Source organism: Gnatocerus cornutus, chromosome 6 (assembly GCF_029298725.1).
Source record: "Gnatocerus cornutus isolate USDA-ARS CGAHR chromosome 6, icGnaCorn1.1, whole genome shotgun sequence".
NCBI lineage: Eukaryota > Metazoa > Arthropoda > Insecta > Coleoptera > Tenebrionidae > Gnatocerus > Gnatocerus cornutus.
In genome coordinates, this window is record NC_142238.1 from 2,289,180 (window position 1) to 2,310,888 (window position 21,709).

Sequence of the window (21,709 nt, forward strand, 5' to 3'; positions counted from 1 at the left end):
TAAAATTTCCAATTTTTGAAATGAAAAAATTTGTAACTCTGGAAGTTTTTACGCCACGACAATGAAATTTAGGGAGGTTACTAGTTAATATCTAGTTATCAACTCTCCCAAATTTGAACGTTGTAGGGCAAACGACACAGTTTTTAGAATTTTTTATTTAAATGAACTAAAATTTTCCAATTTTTGGAAATAAAAATTTGTAACTCTGGACGTTTTTATGCCACAAAAGTGAAATTTAAGAAGATTACTAGTTTGGATCTACTTGTCAAATTCCCCAAATTTGAACGTTGTAGAGCAAAAGACACGGTTTTTAGAATTTTCTATTTCACAAATTAACTTAAAATTTCCAATTTTTTAAATGAAAAAATTTGTAACTCTGGAAAGTTTTACGCCACGGCAATGAAATTTAGGGAGGTTACTAGTTAATATCTAGTTATCAACTCTCCCAAATTTGAACGTTGTAGGGCAAAAGACACAGTTTTTTAAATTTTTTATTTAAATGAACTAAAATTTTCCAATTTTTGGAAATAAAAATTTGTAACCCTGGACGTTTTTATGCCACGGAAATGAAATTTAAGAAAATTACTAGTTTGGATCTACTTGTCAAATTCCCTAAATTTGAACGTTGTAGAGCAAAAGACACAGTTTTTAGAATTTTTCATTTAAATGAACTAAAATTTTCCAATTTTTGAAAATAAAAATTTGTAACTCTGGACGTTTTTATGCCACAGAAATGAAATTTAGAAAGGTTACTAGTTTGGATCTACTTGTCAAATTCCCTAAAATTGATCGTTGTAGAGCAAAATACACAGTTTTTAAAATTTTTCATTAAATGAACTAAAATTTTCCAATTTTTGAAAATTAAAATTTGTAACTCTGAAAGTTTTTACGCCACGGCAATGAAATTTAGGGAGGTTACTAGTTCATATCTACTTATTAACTCCCCCGAAATTGAACGTTGTAGAGCAAAAGACGCAGTTTTTAGAATTTTTTATTTCGCAGATGAACTTAAAATTGCAGAAGTTTTAGTTAGCCCTGTGTATGTAACTCGCTCTGCTGAAGGACCAATCAACTGTCCTGCCGGTATATTATTATTCCTTACTCGTCCTTTCTTTTTCAATTTATTATTAAAAATACTGTTAACTTACAATTTTCTCCACGTCGGCTGAAATCACTGTTATGGCAGCGGCGTGTAAATAAACACGAACTTTTACTACCTACTATTGTCAGTTTTGTTTACTTATCTATTCTTTTGTAAGACTTCAGCCTGTTGTCGGAAGAAACTGAAACCTTTGTTTAGCCCATAATCTTGGCCAAATAAATGTATTCTAAAGATACCAGTCTTTAAAATGAGAATGCAGTTGGCTGCGGAAAAAATGTCACTACACTCTCCATCTAGTTGGCTGTACCTATCGAACTTGACCCAAAAACAGAAGAGCAGCAGCCAACTAAATAAAGAATTGTACATTTATGACAGTGTGTATCATGTAAGAAGCCGACGCACGTTTTTCAATGGAAATTTTCTATACTTAATGCACTAGTTAATTTATTCATTGATTTGCTTGACATTGCTTGAAATAAAAGTTTCATTTGTGTTTTATTTATGACTGTTATTGATTCCGTAATTGATATCATACTGGAGTTGGTTATTTTTAGAATTCAGGTGAATTGACTTTATCCTTGTTTCTATTAAAGTGGAATAATTTACTCAGCTAAAATATAATCTTTTTGACCCTAAATCTACTCAGTCGTGAAGTTAAATCGATTTTGCATTTTCCTTATCACTTACTGACATTTTTAAAAGATCATCAGGGAGCGTGGCGTGGTGTAAAACAACTTCATTTCGTTCAGTCGGGAGATTCATAAAGTGTCATGTTACAGCACTAGTGCGTTAAAAAGTAGAAATACTTGTATTGTAATTTTCATAATTATCTATTTGTTGCAGGTACTGTACGCTGTGAAAGACATTTGCGGTCGTTTTTATAACAGAATTCGGGTGAGTATGTTCTCGATTCTCCAGAAAATAAAAAATTTAGGGTACTTCAATTTTGAGACTAAATTTGAATGTTTGGTCACTTTCCAAAGTTTCAAAGGAAAAAGGCCCTTAAGACTAGGAGCTACAGCACTCATTTTGATTTTCTGCTCGCTTAAGAAACAGCTTAAGCTCATTAAATCTACATTGGAAGATAAAGAACCTGAAGGACCAGAAATATGGCAGTGGTGGTTTTGCATTACCTATTTCAAAACTCAAACTTTTTCAAATATTTAATTTGGGGTTTTTAATTTTGAATTTTTAGGTACTTTATCTTATGAACTTCTCCCAATTTTAAAGAAAAAGAGTTATGTCAATGCAAAATTTAAAATTTCAAAACTCTCCAATTTGGGTTGACGCTTTTTAATTTTGATTCACTCAGTAAGTAAGCTTAAGCTTACTAAATAACTAAAAAAAAAATCGAAGATATAGAACCGGAAGTACTGGAGATTTTCCATCTCAAATTCATGGTCTAACTGTTACACAAGTTAACAAATTTTGGAAAAAAATGTACTGGAGAAGTGGAAAGTCATTTCTAATGTGGAATATTGTTTTAAAATTGTGTTAATTTTTTTTTCTTCTTTGGATTTTTTCTATGTTTTCCCTCTTCAATTTCTGTTCAGATTAATTTTAGCTTCAATAGAATATCTAGTCGTAGATCCTTTACAATTTTCTAGATTCTCTACATAAGTAATTTTATCTTCATTCTATATTTTCCAAATTTATTCTCGATCCTGCTTAAATTTTCTCGAGTTTTTTAGATTGGATTCTCTTTGAAATTTCGTAAGATTTCTCAAAGAATTTTGATGATTTCGTGCAGATTTCTGCTGTTTTCTTGCAATTCAGCCGTTGAATCTTAACAAAAAGTGATGATTTTGTAGATTTCATGCTCTTCTTTGCGAATTCAAGCCAGAAAACAACGAAAATCGGGAGAAATCGTCGTTTTGCATCGAAATATGCGTTTTTTTGAAAGAATTTTGATGTTTTCGTGCAGATTTCTGCTGTTTTCTTGCAATTCAGCCGTTGAATCTTGATAAAAATTAGTGATTTTGCAGATTTTGAGGTCATCTTTGCGAATTCAAGCTATAAAACGGCAAAAATCAGCAAAAAATCGTTGTTTTGCATCGAAATAAGCAGATTTCTCCAAAAATTTTGATGATTTTGTGCAAATTTCTGCTGTTTTCTTGCAATTAAGCCGTTGAATCTTGATAAAAATTGGTGGTTTTGTAGATTTCGAGCTCTTTTTTGCGAATTCAAGTGAGAAAACGGCAAAAATCGGCGAGAAATCGTCGTTTTGCATCGAAATAAGCGGATTTCTCAAAGAATTTTGATGATTTCGTGCAGATTTCTGCTGTTTTCTTGCAATTCAGCCGTTGAATCTTGATAAAAATTTGTGGTTTTGTAGATTTCGAGCTCTTTTTTGCGAATTCAAGCCAGAAAACGGCGAAAATCAGCGAAAAATCGTCGTTTTGCATCGAAATAAGCGGATTTCTCAAAGAATTTTGATGATATCGTGCAGATTTCTGCTGTTTTCTTGCAATTCAGCCGTTGAATCTTGATAAAAATTAGTGATTTTGCAGATTTTGAGGTCATCTTTGCGAATTCAAGCTATAAAACGGCAAAAATCAGCAAAAAATCGTTGTTTTGCATCGAAATAAGCAGATTTCTCCAAAAATTTTGATGATTTTGTGCAAATTTCTGCTGTTTTCTTGCAATTAAGCCGTTGAATCTTGATAAAAATTGGTGGTTTTGTAGATTTCGAGCTCTTTTTTGCGAATTCAAGTGAGAAAACGGCAAAAATCGGCGAGAAATCGTCGTTTTGCATCGAAATAAGCGGATTTCTCAAAGAATTTTGATGATTTCGTGCAGATTTCTGCTGTTTTCTTGCAATTCAGCCGTTGAATCTTGATAAAAATTTGTGGTTTTGTAGATTTCGAGCTCTTTTTTGCGAATTCAAGCCAGAAAACGGCGAAAATCAGCGAAAAATCGTCGTTTTGCATCGAAATAAGCGGATTTCTCAAAGAATTTTGATGATATCGTGCAGATTTCTGCTGTTTTCTTGCAATTCAGCCGTTGAATCTTGATAAAAATTAGTGATTTTGCAGATTTTGAGGTCATCTTTGCGAATTCAAGCTATAAAACGGCAAAAATCAGCAAAAAATCGTTGTTTTGCATCGAAATAAGCAGATTTCTCCAAAAATTTTGATGATTTTGTGCAAATTTCTGCTGTTTTCTTGCAATTAAGCCGTTGAATCTTGATAAAAATTGGTGGTTTTGTAGATTTTGAGCTCTTCTTTGCGAACTCAAGCCAGAAAACAGCGAAAATCAGCAAAAAATCGTCGTTTTGCATCGAAATATACGGATTTCTCTAAAAATTTTGATGATTTCGTGCAAATTTCTGCTGTTTTCGTGCAATTCAACTGTTGAATCTTGATGAAAATTGGTGGATTTGTAGATTTTTAGCTCTTCTTTGCGAATTCAAGCCAAAAAGCGGCGAAAATCAGCAAAAAATCGGTCGTTTTGCATCGGTATAAGCGGATTTCTCAAAGAATTTTGATGATTTCGTGCAGATTTCTGCTGTTTTCTTGCAATTCAGCCGTTGAATCTTGATAAAAATTGGTGGTTTTGTAGATTTCGAGCTCTTCTTTGCGAATTCAAGCCAAAAAACGGCGAAAATCAGCAAAAAATCGTAGAATTTTGATGATTTCGTGCTAATTTCTGCTGTTTTCTTGCAATTCAGCCGTTGAATCTTGTAATAAATTGGTGATTTTGTAGATTTTGAGCTCTTCTTTGCGAATTCAAGCTAGAAAACGGCGAAATTCAGCAAAAAATCGTCATTTTGCATCGAAATAAGCAGGTTTATCCAAGAATTTTGAGGATTTCGTGCAAATTTCTGCTGCTTTCTTGCAATTCAGCCGTTGAATCTTGATAAAAGTTGGTGGTTTTGTAGATTTGGAGCTCTTCTTTGCGAATTCAAGCCAGAAAGCGGCGAAAATCAGCAAAAAATCGGTCGTTTTGCATCGGTATAAGCGGATTTCTCAAAGAATTTTGATGATTTCGTGCAGATTTCTGCTGTTTTCTTGCAATTCAGCCGTTGAATCTTGATAAAAATTGGTGATTTTGTAGATTTCTAGCTCTTCTTTGCGAATTCAAGCCAGAAAACGGCGAAAATCAGCGAGAAATCGTCGTTTTGCATCGAAATAAACGGATTTCTTTAAGAATTTTGATGATTTCGTACAGATTACTGCTGTTAACACATACTTTTTTATCTTATGGAACTTCCAAGTGACTTTGATGTCTTATTTCGTTCTTTTAGCTGCAATAACTAAGAGAGCTTTTGTTTTTATCTATACTCTCCTTTTATTCTCTACAGTGTCTCTAAGTTTTCTTTAGTTTCTTTCTAAATTTTTCTTCTAGATTATCCCTAGTTTTTCTTCTTTGATTATCTTTAGATTCTGGATTTTTCTTGCAATTTTTCAAATTATCTTATTTTTATTCTCGGTTCTGTTGAAATGTTCTCTACATTGTACATACATTTTATCTGGAGTTTCGTAGATTTTTCCTCTCAGATTCACTTTATTCTGTACAAGATTTTACTCAGATTTATCTTTTTAGATTTTTTTACATATTTTGTTATAAAATGTTTTTTTTACTTTTATCTATATTATGTTTAGATTACACTAGCCAAAAAAATGGAAAAAAAACTGGTAAAGTGGAGCAGTGAATTCTAAAGTGGAATAGTCTCCTGATCTCCAATTTGAAGTTCGTTTTGCTTTATCAAATTCGGATTTAAAGATATTCTTGAAAAATATTTTTTTTCTTTAAATATCAACTTTTCTGAAGAATTTATATATATTTACAATTATTCAGTTGTTATAAATAATTAAATCAATAAATCATATGTTAAATAAAAATTAATTAACTTATAAGTTTAATGATGTCGCCTAAAAAATATTGTGTGTATCACGGCCAATAAGTGCCATTTTTCCCTCGGCTATTAAAAAAAAGGCTCGTCCAAAAAAGAAACACTTTTTGGCCTTGGTAAGCAAATAACTATTTAAGTACTACAAAAATTAATTTTTTCCCATTTTACAAAGTCGACGGTGTTTTGGAAAGCTAATTTATTAAGTTTTTGAAAGACCTATAAAACTCGTCACTAAGTTAAGTACTTAATTTTTAGAAAATTTTCGTAAGTTAAGAAAACATGTTTTTTTCCAAAAATCTCATATTCTTTTTCATGTAAGTTCTAAATGGCCAAAGATAATAACTTGCTTAACACGGTATTAGAAAACAGTGATCTCAACCTTTGTAATGACGGAAGTCCGTTCGTTTTTCCGAAATTTCCATCAGTTTTTCCCAATTATCTTGGTAAAAACTAACTTTTCCGGCAACTTCTTTAGTTCGTTGGGAATCTCATTTAATTATCTTTCCGATGACATATTATAGAGAATTTTGATTTTTTAAGTAATTAAGCAAAACTGAACAGATACAGAAAAGTTTTTCTCTCGCTACCTTATAAGAGGTAGACTGTTTACTACAAATTCTAGATGAGCTAACGAACAGACCCCAAAATAAATCTACTATAAATGCAAATTCTTGTAGACGTACACAAATAGTTTACTTGCAACCTAAAATCGATGTTTCATTCATAAATCATACATTAATGAGCACCTCTATGACTGGGGCGCTCCTCCGCATCCATTAAAGATCGCCATCAACCAATTAGTCGGGTCCAGTCATTACCGAAGCGTCGTAGAGATCCAACAAATTGTACTCGCTGCTTAAGAGATCCTCGTAATGTTAGAACAAAACTCCCAAGAGACTTATTAGCAGATAAACAGACTTGTAATACCGAAGAACGAAGGAGTTATTAGTGTTAATCTTTCACTGATGAACTTGAATAGAAGAAGTTATTTGAGGAAGTAAATGGATTATTGCCCTCCTTTGGGGGATGTTAATTGCAATTTACTCCCTGTCGTGTTTCAGCGAAAAATCGTCGTTTTGCATTGAAATAAGCGGATTTCTTTAAGAAATCCGATGAATTCGTGCAGATTTTGGCTGTTTTCTTGCAATTCAGCTGTTGAATCTTGATAAAAATTGATGGTTTTGTAGATTTCGAGCTGTTCTTTGCGAATTCGAGCCAGAAAATTGCGAAAATCAGCGAAAAATCGTCGTTTTGCATCGAAATAAGCGGATTTCACTGAGAAATCTGATGAAATCGTGCAAATTTCGGCTGTTTTCTTGCAATTTAGCCGTTAAATCTTGATAAAAATTGATGTTTTTGTAGATTTCGAGCTGTTCTTTGCGAATTTGAGCCAGAAAACTGCAAAAATCAGCGAAAAATTGTTGTTTTGCATCGAAATAGGTGGATTTCTCTAAAAACTTTGATGAATTCGTGCAGATTTCGGCTGTTTTCTTGCAATTCAGCAGTTGAATCTTGATAAAAATTGATGGTTTTGTAGATTTCGAGCTTTCCTTCGCAAATTCAAGCCAGAAAACTTCGAAAATCAGCGAGAAATTGTCGTTTTGCATCGAAGTAAGTGGATTTCTCTAAGAAATCTGCTGAATTCTTGCAGATTTCGGCTGTTTTCTTGCAATTTTAGCCGTTAAATCTTGCTAAAAATTGAAGGTTTTGTAGATTTCAAGCTCTTCTTTGCAAATTCAAGCCAGAAAACTGCAAAAATCAGCAAAAAATCGTCGTTTTGCATCGAAATATGCGGATTTTTCTAAGAATTTTGATGATTTCGAGCAGATTTCTCCTGTTTTCTTGCAATTCAGCCGTTGAATCTTAATAAAAAGTGATAGTTTTGTAGATTTCGTGCTCTTTTTGCGAATTCAAGCCAGAAAACAACGAAAATCAGCAAAAAACGTCGTTTTGCATCGAAATAAGCGAATTTCTCTAAAAAATCTGATGAAATCGTACAGATTTCGGCTGTTTTCTTGCAATTTAGCCGTTAAATCTTGATAAAATATGATGGTTTTGTAGATTTTGAGCTGTTCTTTGCGAATTCGAGCCAGAAAACTGCAAAAATCAGCGAAAAATTGTCGTTTTGCATTGAAATAAGCGGATTTTTCTTAGAAATCTGATAAATTCGTGCAGATTTCAGCTGGTTTCTTGCAAGTCAGCCGTTAAATCTTGATAAAAATTGATGTTTTTGTAGATTTTGAGCTGTTAATGATAGAACGTCCAGTCACTTGTCCTGCTGGAAGCCTCTTCCGGAAGGACCGTTGGACATCACAGCTTTGTCCTGCTGGAAGGACGTTTATTTTCAAACCGCGTGGTCCTGCTGGCAGGACGCATTAGGCTTCCGGCAGTACTCGCATATTTTCCAAAGGCGTAGAACCCCGGTTTTATATGAGGTACTCATAATAAACATAAAATAATTATCAGAGAAAAAATGAGATACATGCCAACACAAAACATTTATTAAGAAAAATCAACAAATAAAGTGAATATGCCTATATAGGAAGGGTTTCACTATTTATTTGGTATAGTGTTGACAATATGGTAACTAAAGCAGTCTCGACCTGTGGTTGGGGCACACAAAACATAGTTACATCGCTTGCAAAAATAACTTGATTTTCTTTGGATTTTTTTAATTCGTGAACACACTACACATTTTCTTTGAATTCTTTGTTTCTCTGAGTTGGCGCTTAATGCTTCCAAAACATGTGGTTGCTGTTGTTGTTGCTGTCCTTGGCTTTGCTGTTGCTGCTGATTCTGAGGGCGGTTGTTTTGAGTCGCAGGTTCATCTGCATTCCAATCATGTGTTAGCAATTGATATGCTAAATTTTTTGTAAAGTTTGCATGAGTTATTTTATTGCGTTCATTGAAATATTTAAAAGCAAGATAAGCATTTGTTTCTATTATTCCAAATATAGAACCGAACATTCTGTGTCTCCAGTTCTGTGTATGCCAGACTTCCTCTAAGGCTAATCCCGATTGGCGCAAATGATTGTGAGTATCAATAGAAGGGGCTCCATCAAAATATTCTTCTACCATTTTATTTCTCTTGACTTCGTAAGTGTATTTATTCCCTTGGTCATTTACTCGATTTTTTTTCGCAGGGACTCCCTGTAACGTCGTTCCGCATGATCCCACGAAAGTATGTATTTTTTTATCGCGCCAAGCGCAGCTAATAATATTCAAATCTCTATTAGTAGCTCCTATAGTTGTCTGAGCAGCTACTATTCCACCTCGTTCTTCGGGACATCGTCTTTTTAATTCATTCATGGGGAATTGTTTGGTGGCAGTTTTTACAATGCCTATAAAATATAACCCTTGTTCATACAACTGTTGGGTAGCTTTTACTGAAGCAAACCAAGAATCTGCAATGATAATTCTGCCTGACCCATGCCAGGGCTCTGTCAATCGCAATAGCGTGGCTGTTCCAGCCCCCAATTCACGTTGCCATTTTTTTGTACTCATGATATTTTTGCCCTCATTAATTTCTAAGCGTAACATGATATTACTTTGGACGTCAGATAAAGTTTTCACCTCGCAGCCTACACCTTTGGGTTTTCTCTTAATTTTAATTACAGATGGCATTCCATCAGGGTCATGGTTTCCGCGGCCATACCAAGCAAACATAGACTCATCAACGCAGATTTTATAGCCTGGCGAAATCACATCGTTCCATTTTTGATGAAGCATGTCAATTAACACTTGAACACATTTCCATCTGTCATTTGCTGCATTGGTGTCTTCCACAGAGAATGCTAAATTTTGTAAAATAAATTCGAATCGGTGATACCCCATCCCAAATCTTTTTCCAAAAGATGGTGCAGGAAAAACTGTATTTTCATTTTTTGTACACCAATACTCTCTTCTACTGTGTAAAATATTTGTGCTCATAGCATAGAGAAAGCCGATGACATTGTAGAAGTCTTTCTTGCTGATTTTTTTTGTGCCTTCATCAATATTGGCATTACAAGCTTCCAAAATATTGTGAATATTTTCCGCCGGGAAAAATAATAACCACATATCAAGTTCGTTCATGTTATGAACATTTGGAGCTCGTAGTCTGGGTTTGTATTGTGTTTCTCCAAAATTGTTGATTCTTACTTTTACGTTAAATCTCCATGTTGTTTCATGAACAAGTACTTCGTCTTCTTCTTCTTCTTGTCCTATTACGATTTCCGCTGCTGCATCATCTGCTGCCTCATCTCCTATCATATTTTCTTCTATATCATCGTCGTTATCGTTACTTTCGTCTGATGATGATGAAGAAGAACTGAATGTATACTGTATACGTGACGAAGTTGATGGGCCTGCATTATCCATGGACTCTATTTTTCTCTTTTTAGGCAGGCTAGCAGTCGTAGATTTTAGCTTCTCGGTCCTATCTAATATTAATAAAACGAAATGTCATCTACCGTTCAAATTAAAATTAAAAAAACATACCCAACTTTTCCAATTGTTCTACATTGATAGCCATTTCTTTATTATCCAGATCCCACAAAACATTGGCAATGGTACCGTCAATTTTTAAAATAGTCCCATGGCACATGGCATTCCCATACTTTTCACCGAAAACTAACGCACTCCATTTGTTTTTTCCGGGTTTGTCAAAGTTCGTTGCTTTTGTTTTAACTCTATCGGATACATTAAATCTCAATACACAATTATTATGAGCCATTTTTATAAAACAAAACTCGTGTGCGCCACTGACTACTCGCAACGAACTGACTGAAAAATGTACATTTCAATATCTTTGTGCACATTAAAGATAACAAGTCGAGACAAGTATCAATTTTCTCAGAATTTTTCAAGGAATCTGCTGGTATAAGTTACGTCCTGCTGGAAGCACTACTTCCATTTAAAAACCTTGGATGTCCAACGCACGTCCTTCCGGCAGGACAGAAAGTCCTGCCGGAAGGACGCTTGGACGTTCTATCATTAAATCTTGATAAAAATTGATGGTTTTGTAGATTTCCAGCTGGTCTTTTCGAATTCGAGCCAGAAAACTGCAAAAATTAGCGAAAAATTGTTGTTTTGCATCGAAATAGGTGGATTTCCCTGAAAACTCTGATGAATTCGTGCAGATTTCGGCTGTTTTCTTGCAATTCAGCCGTTAAATCTTGATAAAAATTGATGGTTTTGTAGATTTCGAGCTCTCCTTTGCGAATTCAAGCCAGAAAACTTCTAAAATCAGCGAGAAATTGTCGCTTTGCATCGAAATAAGTGGATTTCTCTAAGAAATCTGACGAATTCTTGCAGATTTCGGTTGTTTTCTTAATAATAATAATAATAAAGATTTATTTAATAAAGATTTATTTTCAACAGACACAACCAGTCCATAGTGGAATTGCAATTTAGCCGTTAAATCTTGCTAAAAATCGAAGGTTTTGTAGATTTCAAGCTCTTCTTTGCAAATTCAAGCCAGAAAACTGCAAAAATCAGCAAAAAATCGACGTTTTGCATCGAAATATGCGGATTTCTCTAAGAATTTTGATGATTTCGAGCAGATTTCTCCTGTTTTCCTGCAATTCAGCCGATGAATCTTAATAAAAAGTGATGGTTTTGTAGATTTCGTGCTCTTTTTTGCGAATCCAAGCCAGAAAACAACGAAAATCAGCGAAAAACGTCGTTTTGCATCGAAATAAGCGAATTTCTCTAAAAAATCTGATGAAATCGTGCAGATTTCGGGTTTTCTTGCAATTTAGCCGTTAAATCTTGATAAAAATTGATGGTTTTGTAGATTTTGAGCTGTTCTTTGCGAATTCGAGCCAGAAAACTGCGAAAATCAGCGAGAAATTGTCGTTTTGCATTGAAATAAGCGATTTTTTCTTAGAAATCTGATAAATTCGTGCAGATTTCAGCTGTTTTTTTGCAATTCAGCCGTTGAATATTGATAAAAATTGATAGTTTTGCAGATTTCGAGCTCTTCTTTGCGAATTCAAGCCAGAAAACGGCGAAAATCAGCGAGAAAATGGGAAATTAGACATGCATTAATAAAGAATTTGGCTTAAAGGTTTTAGTCTGCCATTCTTGAAGGAGTCGGTCGGTCGCTTTCAGTTTAACAAACACAACTCCTTTCTTACTTTGATTAGACTCATGGTTCGAAAGGAAAATTCGAAAATTAGGAGAAAAACTTTTTAGTACCCATTCTAGATGAGCAAAAAATCACAAGCAAATTTTTGCGAGAAATTCTAAAGCTTTGTAAGACGATTTTGGTCACTAAAACTTCACTATCGCTCTTGATTGTGCTTTCACAGATTGAATAATTTATTGTCTCGCATTTGTAAAACTCCCAACGCCCCCTGTTCATCAAATCGATAATGACGCAACAACAAAACGAAATAATCTGATCTTATCTTAGATAGACTCTCTAAAACTATCCAAGTTTTCAATAGCAACTTTCAATTGTACGCGACAGAGGAGTTCTATTTCTGGTGCTTGAAATAATAGAGTAGTTACTCATCTGCCTCTCATTGTCTATTATCTCATTTCGGGAACATTTCTGTTTCTGAAACAGACGCACTTTGAATGCTACTTTTTGTTCATTGTAATCAGCACTGAACACGTTTATTTGGAAGTCAAAGTGTATTTGGTAGATAATTTTGTTATGAATAAGCAAGTAGAGGATATCTAGAGTAGACCCTTATGGCAGCCAAATAGACCGACTTGAACGTATTGAACGTATTGAGCGCATCTGGGTTTCTTAACTCAATATTATTTTTATTCTGTACTATAAATCCCATATTTCAGACGGTTGAAATTCATTAAAGCACTCATTTTTCATTACAGTACAAGTGAATGTCTGAAGCATCCAAATAGATCGACTTGAATGTATGACATATCTGAGATACTTTATAGGACTAGAAACTTTTTTCTTCTCCTTTCACATTCACGTATTACACGTTTAAGGTTCATTAAAGATACAAATAAACACTTCTTTATCGGACTAGTACATTAATAATTTTGTTCTAGTTCTATGAAGTTTAATACCAGCAGAAATGTACCCCTTGCGTCAATTTCATTTTACGAAAAATTTCTAATTTTTTTGTGAAATTCTAGGATATATTTTTGAATTTTAATAAATTTTTTGAACTATTTTTGTACTATCTATGTAAAAACTAAAATCTAGAAATGTCACTACTTCTTTAGAATCAAGCCTCAAAACAACGAATTTATGAATATTTTTTGCTATTTTGCTGAAATATTTAAAGTTGAAAGTTTTCAGCAAAAATTGGGTATTTTGAATTAAAATTTCTATTTTTCAATTTTGTAGAATTTTTTAGAAAAGTTTTAGAGCTAAATCAATAGAATTTAAAACAATTGAAGTGGCCAGAATGGCAGAATTTTCTAATTTTTGTGAAATTTTTGTTTTAGACCCAACTGAACACTTTTCAATTATTTATAAGTGAACCTATTAAATTCCCAATCAATTTAAAATAAAGGAAATTTGTATCCTCAAGTTTTTAGTTCGAAAATTGCAAATGTATTCTAGAGATTTTTATGGTTTTTAGAACTGTTTCCATCTTACAATTAGATTCACTTAATAAAAACACCGACGCATTTATTTATTGTAATTTTTAAAATTCCAAGAAAATTGAATTTTTTTGTTATGAGATGTTCTTAGTATTAAGGCGAAATTTAGAATTTTTGAAACGTTTCTTAACTCTCTGAAATAGACGAATTTTTGAGTCCACTTCGATGCTTATATTTCCAATTAAGTACACTTGAGTTTGTTCTGATCACAAAAAGTAGTTTCAAAGAGTTTCATTTTTGCAAAAAAAAATTGACAGTGGTCGTTATAACTTTTTGTTTTTCCATTTATGATTTTTTTATCATTGTTTTTGAATCTGAAGCAAAATTTTGATATTTATTAGTGTTACTGATAATTTTGGCGTCGCAGCGCTTAAAAATTTAATTTTTCGTTATTTTGGAGGGATTTTTTTTAATATTGTGAAATATTAAATGTTAAATATTTCAGTTGTCATCTTAGATTTTATATAAATTGTTTTTAAAATTTAAGAATAAAATAAATTTTTTCTTAATTTGCATAAGATTTAAAATAAAAACTGAGATATTTTTATCAAATTATTATGTTAAAAAGTATTTGAGTTAGCAAGTGTTTCCACAAAAACTCAAAAATGTCTAAACATTACAATTCTTAGGCGTCGCGACGTCAAACTTATACAGGGTGAGTCAAACTTGCATAGTCTGTGACGCTTTTATAAATAACTATTTTATATTTTTGAAAAGATGAATGTAAATGTCTGAACAAAATGCATATCTTAAAATTAATTTCAGTTGTCAAAAGTGCACCATTTTTGCAGGGCCGCATTCAACTTTTTGTCTTTAAAGTGGAGGAATTTGATGAATTATTTAGTAAGCTATTCAAGACTATCAACTTTTGAATTTTTGGTCGTGGCGTTGTCATAATTTTTTTTTCCAAAATTCTTGAAGTTGCAGTATCTGATTTAAAAATTGACAGCACTATTGCCTTTTGAGATATGAAGATAAAACTTGAAACTACATCATGCTTTTTCTCTTAATTTGATCAGAAATTAATTTTATGCTTCAATGTAAAATTAGGCGATTTTTATCTTCAGGATTTACAAATGGCCAGAACTTGATTTTTTTAAATGGAACCCCCTGTAATGTTTTGTGTAATGAACTCAGTTTTATGTTTTCATCATTTTTTGTTTTAACTTCTACATGGTTAAAACAGGTAATTTTTGAGATAATTCATGGTATTGGAGAAATTGATGAACCACATAATCAAAAAATTTAATATTTAGCTGTCTTTGAAAACAACATCGATTGAAACGTGACTCAGTTTGAATGATGCACTTGACAATTGCTGACAGTTGGAGGTAGCATAACGTCACTTTCAGTGTTTAGGGATATAATAAAAATTAAATTACTAACTTAACTAAATTTACCAGGAAAAGAGTGGTCATTGTACATTTTTACCAGTCAATAAATTTTGGAAAAATAGTCAAAAACGTCTTTACCAGATGTACTAAAACGATTCTACTTTAGGAATGAAGCGGATTTCTCTTAGAAATTTGATGATTTTGTGCAGATTTCTGCTGTTTTCTTGCAACTCAGTCATTGAATCTTGATAAAATTTGGTGGTTTTGTAGATTTCGAGCTCTTCTTAGCAATTTCAAACCAGAAAAAGGCGAAAATCAGCGAGAAATCGTCGTTTATCGTCGAAATAAGCGGATTTCTCTTAGAATTTTGATGATTTCGTCCAGACTTCTGCTGTTTTCTTGCAATTCAGCCGTTGAATCTTGATAAAAATGAGTGGTTTTGTACATTTCGAGCTCTTCTTTGCGATTTCAAGCCAGAAAACGGCGAAAATCAGCGGGAAATCGTCGTTTTGCATCGAAATAAGCGGATTTCTCTAAGAATTTTGATGATTTTGTGCATTTTTCAGCTACTTTCTTGCGATTCAGCCGTTGAATCTTGAAAAAAATTGGTGATTTTGTAGATTTTGAGCTCTTCTTTGCGAATTCAAGCCAGAAAACGGCGAAAATCAGAGAGAAATCGTCGTTTAGCATTGAAATAAGCGGATTTCTATAAGAATTTTGATGATTTTGTGCAGATTTCTGCTGTTTTCTTGCAATTCAGCCGTTGAATCTTGATAAAAATTGGTGGTTTTGTAGATTTCGAGCTCTTCTTTGCGAATTCAAGCCAGAAAATCTCGAAAATCAGGAGAAATCGTCGTTTAGCATGGAAATAAGCGGATTTCTTTTAGAATTTAATGATTTCGTGCAGATTTCTGCTGTTTTCTTGGAATTCAGCCGTTGAATCTTGATAAAAATGAGTGGTTTTGTAACTTTTTGAGCTCTTCTTCGCAAATTAAATCTAGAAAACGGCTAAAATCAACAAGAAATCGTCGTTTAGCATGGAAATAGCGGATTTCTCTAAGAATTTTGATGAATTCGTGCAGATTTCTGCTGTTTTCTTGCAATTCAGCCGTTGAATCTTGATAAAAATTGGTGGTTTTGTATATTTCGAGCTCTTCTTTGCGAATTCAAGCCAGAAAACGGCAAAAATCAGCGAGAAATAAGCGGATTTCTTTAAGAATTTTGATGATTTCGTGCAGATTTCTGCTGTTTTCTTGCAATTCAGTCATTGAATCTTGATAAAAATTGGTGGTTTTGTAGATTTCGAGCTCTTTTTTGCGAATTCAAGCCAGAAAACGTCGAAAATCAGGAGAAATCGTCGTTTAGCATGAAAATAAGCGGATTTCTCTTAGAATTTTAATGATTTCGTGCAGATTTCTGCTGTTTTCTTGCAATTCAGTCATTGAATCTTGATAAAAATTGGTGGTTTTGTAGATTTCGAGCTCTTCTTTGCGAATTCAAGCCAGAAAACGTCGAAAATCAGGAGAAATCGTCGTTTAGCATGGAAATAAGCGGATTTCTCTTAGAATTTTAATGATTTCGTGCAGATTTCTGCTGTTTTCTTGCAATTCAGCCGTTGAATCTTGATAAAAATGAGTGGTTTTGTATATTTCGAGCTCTTCTTTGCGAATTCAAGCCAGAAAACGGCAAAAATGAGCGAGAAATAAGCGGATTTCTTTAAGAATTTTGATGATTTCGTGCAGATTTCTGCTGTTTTCTTGCAATTCAGCCGTTGAATCTTGATAAAAATTGGTGGTTTTGTAGATTTCGAGCTCTTCTTCGCGAATTCAAGCCAGAAAACGTCGAAAATCAGGAGAAATCGTCGTTTAACATGGAAATAAGCGGATTTCTCTTAGAATTTTAATGATTTCGTGCAGATTTCTGCTGTTTTCTTGCAATTCAGCCGTTGAATCTTGATAAAAATGAGTGGTTTTGAATATTTCGAGCTCTTCTTCGCGAATTAAATCTAGAAAACGGCGAAAATCAGAGAGAAATCGTCGTTTAGCATGGAAATAAGTGGATTTCTCTCAGAATTTTGATGATTTCATGCAAATTTCTGCAGTTTTCTAGCAATTCAACCGTTGAATCTTGATAAAAATTAGTGGTTTTGTACATTTTGAGCTCTTCTTTGCGAATTCAATCCAAAAAATGGCGAAAATCAGAGAGAAATCGTCGTTTAGCATCGAAATAAGCGGATTTCTCTAAGAATTTTGATGATTTTGTGCAGATTTCTGCTGTTTTCTTGCAATTCAGCTGTTGAATCTTGATAAAAATTGGTGGTTTTGTAGATTTCGAGCTCTTCTTTGCGAATTCAAGCCAGAAAACGTCGAAAATTAGGAGAAATCGTCGTTTAGCATGGAAATAAGCGGATTTCTCTTAGAATTTTAATGATTTCGTGCAGATTTCTGCTGTTTTCTTGCAATTCAGCCGTTGAATCTTGATAAAAATGAGTGGTTTTGTATATTTCGAGCTCTTCTTCGCGAATTAAATCTAGAAAACGGCGAAAATCAGAGAGAAATCGTCGTTTAGCATGGAAATAAGTGGATTTCTCTCAGAATTTTGATGATTTCATGCAAATTTCTGCAGTTTTCTAGCAATTCAACCGTTGAATCTTGATAAAAATTGGTGGTTTTGTATATTTCGAGCTCTTCTTTGCGAATTCAATCCAAAAAATGGCGAAAATCAGAGAGAAATCGTAGTTTAGCATCGAAATATGCGGATTTCTCTAAGAGTTTTGATGATTTCGTGGAGATTTCTGCTGTTTTTTTGCAATTCAGCCGTTGAATCTTGATAAAAATTGGTGGTTTTGTAGATTTCGAGCTCTTCTTTGCGAATTCAAGCCAGAAAACGTCGAAAATCAGGAGAAATCGTCGTTTAGCATGAAAATAAGCAGATTTCTCTTAGAATTTTAATGATTTCGTGCAGATTTCTGCTGTTTTCTTGCAATTCAGCCATTGAATCTTGATAAAAATTGGTGGTTTTGTAGATTTCGAGCTCTTCTTTGCGAATTCAAGCGAGAAAGCAGCGAAAATCATCGTCGTTTTGCATCGAAATAAGCGAATTTCTCTAAGAATTTTGATAATTTCGTGTTTCCACTGCCCATGTTAACTTATTAATTAATACAAATAATCAACAAATTTTAGACGAAATGTATACTCTAGTGTTATTAATTATTTAATAAGTTAACATTTTTCCAATTCAACTTTCAAGGTGTGTGTCAAATGCCACTTACCTCTCGTATCTTTCATTTTTAATTCTTCTTCATACAAAACTTGTCGAAAAAAACAAAATCTGCGAACTTCCTTATGAAGGGCAATTAACCCATTCCTAATCGAATTACGCCAGTTTCGCTTTGAAAATTATCCGTCATGCCGAGAACCCTAATTAAGTGCCGGATCATTTAGCATGAATTTACCAAAAAATGTTAACCCACGCAGGATGTATCGTAAAGTCGCAGATGAACGCTGGAGTGCAACTCTCATGTGAATATCTTTTATTACCCTCACCGTGGATTGAAGCAGACGCCTGTAAATTTAATTATAATCCCTTGTCAAGAGGTGGATCGATACCTGCTGATAATACAGTGAAAAACAACAAATTGGGTTTATTTTGACGGGGCGATGGAAATTGTCGAATGAAACGTAAACTGGATGTAAAATGTCGGAGTCGGAAAATTTTCTTTGGTTTCTTGAAATTTACTCAAAGTAGACAGGTAAGTACCTAAAATGTGGCGGTCATACTGTTAATAGATTAAATGGTGTTGCTAAGGAAGGAATCTTTGCAAACTAAATAGACCTGACAATAGGAATTGCAAGGTTAATTTACTGAAAATAAATTTCTATTTCTGTTTTTTATTGGTTTTTTATAATGTCATTTCACTCAATGTGAGTGCGATATAAACAGTTAAAACATTTGAAATTAAATTGCTTTTTAGGCCTTTATTTAGTTTGAATTATTTATATTTCCGCCATACCTTCGTTTATATTCTTTGATTTTCTCAAATTTTATATTTCACAAATTCTACATTCTACGTTTTATTTTTCACATTTTCTGTTCTAAAATCTATATTTTACATTTTAGGCTTCTTTAGATTTGCTAAATTCTTCAGATTTTGTCCGTAGAATTTGTATCCTTTTGCAGTTGCAGAGATTCATGAACTCTATTTTGAATTCTTTTGATTATTTAGATTTCAAAAAATCTAAAAAAGAATTTAGTTTTGTAGATCATAAAATTAACAAATCTGGAAATTGAGAATCGGTTTAATTAAATTCTGAGAATCCGAAGAACTCAAAAATATCAATCTAAACCAAGAGCAGACAACGCTAGAAAAGTGGAAAATATTGATAATTTCCAGAATCTCAAAGTAAGAAATGACGACGGAAAAAAAGGATATAAATAATCTAAGAAACTCTATAGAAAATAAAATATTGGAGGCTATGTGGGGGGCGGCACATACAGAGAGGTTGATTAGTGGCGGTGCGGTCGTAATTCAGTGATGCGACTTTGTGTTTGTGCTTTAGATGGTCTCGAAAAAAAATGGAAAAAAACATAATATACAGGATGTCCCCGAATTGAGTTCACAAGAGGGAAAAAAAGTTTATTTTTCATTTTACAAAAAAATGACAAAGGAATGACAGTTTTTGCTTATTTCAAAACAGATAAATCTGCAATTAAAGTTTCAAAATTATTAGTTTGTACTCCTAAAATTAAATTTTGTATTATTTTTCTATTTTAAATTTTGTAATCGTGTTTAAATAATAGCTGGCTGTGGATTTGCAATATCAAATAGTGCGTTAAAGATTAAATTTACCCAATAATGTGTAAGTATTAAAAAATTGGAAAAGAAATGCAATTGCATCCTTAACAAATAAACAGATCACGCGCTTATTACCCCGACTGTCTTAATTAACAATTAGACGAATCATGTATTTATTCCCCCGACTGTCTTAATTAACAAATATACAGATCACGGGCTTATTTCCCCGACTGTCTTAATTAACAATTAGACGGATCATGTACTTATTATCCCGACTGTCTTAATTAACAGATAGACAGATCATGCGCTTATTACCCCGACTGTCTTAATTAACAATTAGACCAATCATGCGCTTATTACCCCGACTGTCTTAATTAACAAATAGACGGATTATGCGCTTATTACCCCGACTGTCTTAATTAACAATTAGACGAATCATGTATTTATTCCCCCGACTGTCTTAATTAACAAATATACAGATCACGCGCTTATTTCCCCGACTGTCTTAATTAACAATTAGACGGATCATGTACTTATTATCCCGACTGTCTTAATTAACAAATAGACAGATCATGCGCTTATTACCCCGACTGTCTTAATTAACAATTAGACGAATCATGTATTTATTCCCCCGACTGTCTTAATTAACAAATATACAGATCACGCGCTTATTTCCCCGACTGTCTTAATTAACAATTAGACGGATCATGTACTTATTACCCCGACAATCTTAATTAACAAATAGACGGATTATGCGCTTATTACCCCGACTGTCTTCATTAACAAATAGACGGATTATGCGCTTATTACCCCGACTGTCTTAATTAACAATTAGACGAATCATGTATTTATTCCCCCGACTCTCTTAATTAACAAATATACAGATGACGCGCTTATTTCCCCAACTGTCTTAATTAACAAATAGACAGATCATGCGCTTATTACCCCCAACTGTGTTAATTAACAATTAGACAGATCATGCGCTTATTACCCCAACTGTGATAATTAACAATTAGACAGATCATGCGCTTATTATCCCGACTGTCTTAATTAACAAATAAACCGATCAAGTACTTATTACCCCGACTGTCGTAATTAACAATTAGACAGATCATGCGCTTATTACCCCGACTCTCTTAATTAACAAATAGACAGATCATGCGCTTATTACCCCAACTGTGTTAATTAACAATTAGACAGATTATGCGCTTATTACCCCGACTGTTTTAATTAACAATTAGACAGATCATGCGCTTATTACCCCAACTGTGTTAATTAACAATTAGACAGATTATGCGCTTTTTATCCCGACTGTTTTCATTAACAGTTAGACAGATCATGCGCTTATTACCCTGACTGTCTTAATTAACAAACAGACAGATCATGCGCTTATTACCCCGACTCTCTTAAAAAAAAATCAAGACAGGCTAGTTTTTGTTTATTAAATTTTGTAATCGTGTTTAAATGATAACTGGCTGTGGGTTTGCAGTATCAAATAGTGCGTTAAAGATAAAAGGAAAATTTACCCAATAATGTGTAAGTATTAAAAGAATGGAAAAAAAAATGCAATTGCAACCTTAATAATAATTGAGACAATTCGAAAGTCTTAAAGAATTACGAGTTCGAATTGAACTAAGTGCTAAAATAGGTAATAGGTCTATCAAATAGTGGAAATTGGTTTCATTCCTTTGACATTTTTTGCAAAATTAAAAATAAAAAAGTTCTTCGTTATTTTTTGTTTTTTTCGATTTTAAGAACACAGCTTGATAACATTAAAGTTTTAATTAAATATTTATTTATTTTACATTAAGCAAAAATTATTATTCCTTTGTCATTTTTTTGTAAAATGAAAAATAACGTTTTTTTCCTAGAAAAAAAAGCAAAAGTAAACTAAAAAGTAAATTTAAAACAAAATATACAAGGTGTGATTAGCATGAAGTTCATTTTCGGTTACTTTAGAGTAAAATATTTTTTGTATTTTATATGGAACACCCTGTATTCTACCTATACCTACAGGTGTCCGGAAAATCAAGAAAAAAAATATTGGAAAAAAA

General features: G+C 33.0%; 1 protein-coding gene across 11 annotated transcripts in view; it reads left to right on the plus strand.

The window, feature by feature from the left end:
- Window positions 1-21,709, plus strand: part of pHCl-1 (pH-sensitive chloride channel 1) — a 164,519-nt gene that overhangs the window by 53,877 nt on the left and 88,933 nt on the right. For 10 of the 11 annotated variants that reach the window (XM_088038200.1, XM_088038203.1, XM_088038204.1 and 7 more), the window contains exon 2: window positions 1,946-1,996. The exons of the other annotated variant lie outside the window; for it this stretch is intronic. The gene's annotated coding sequence lies outside the window, so the exon portion shown is untranslated. The remainder of the gene's footprint in view (window positions 1-1,945; window positions 1,997-21,709) is intronic. 11 annotated transcript variants of the gene reach the window in all.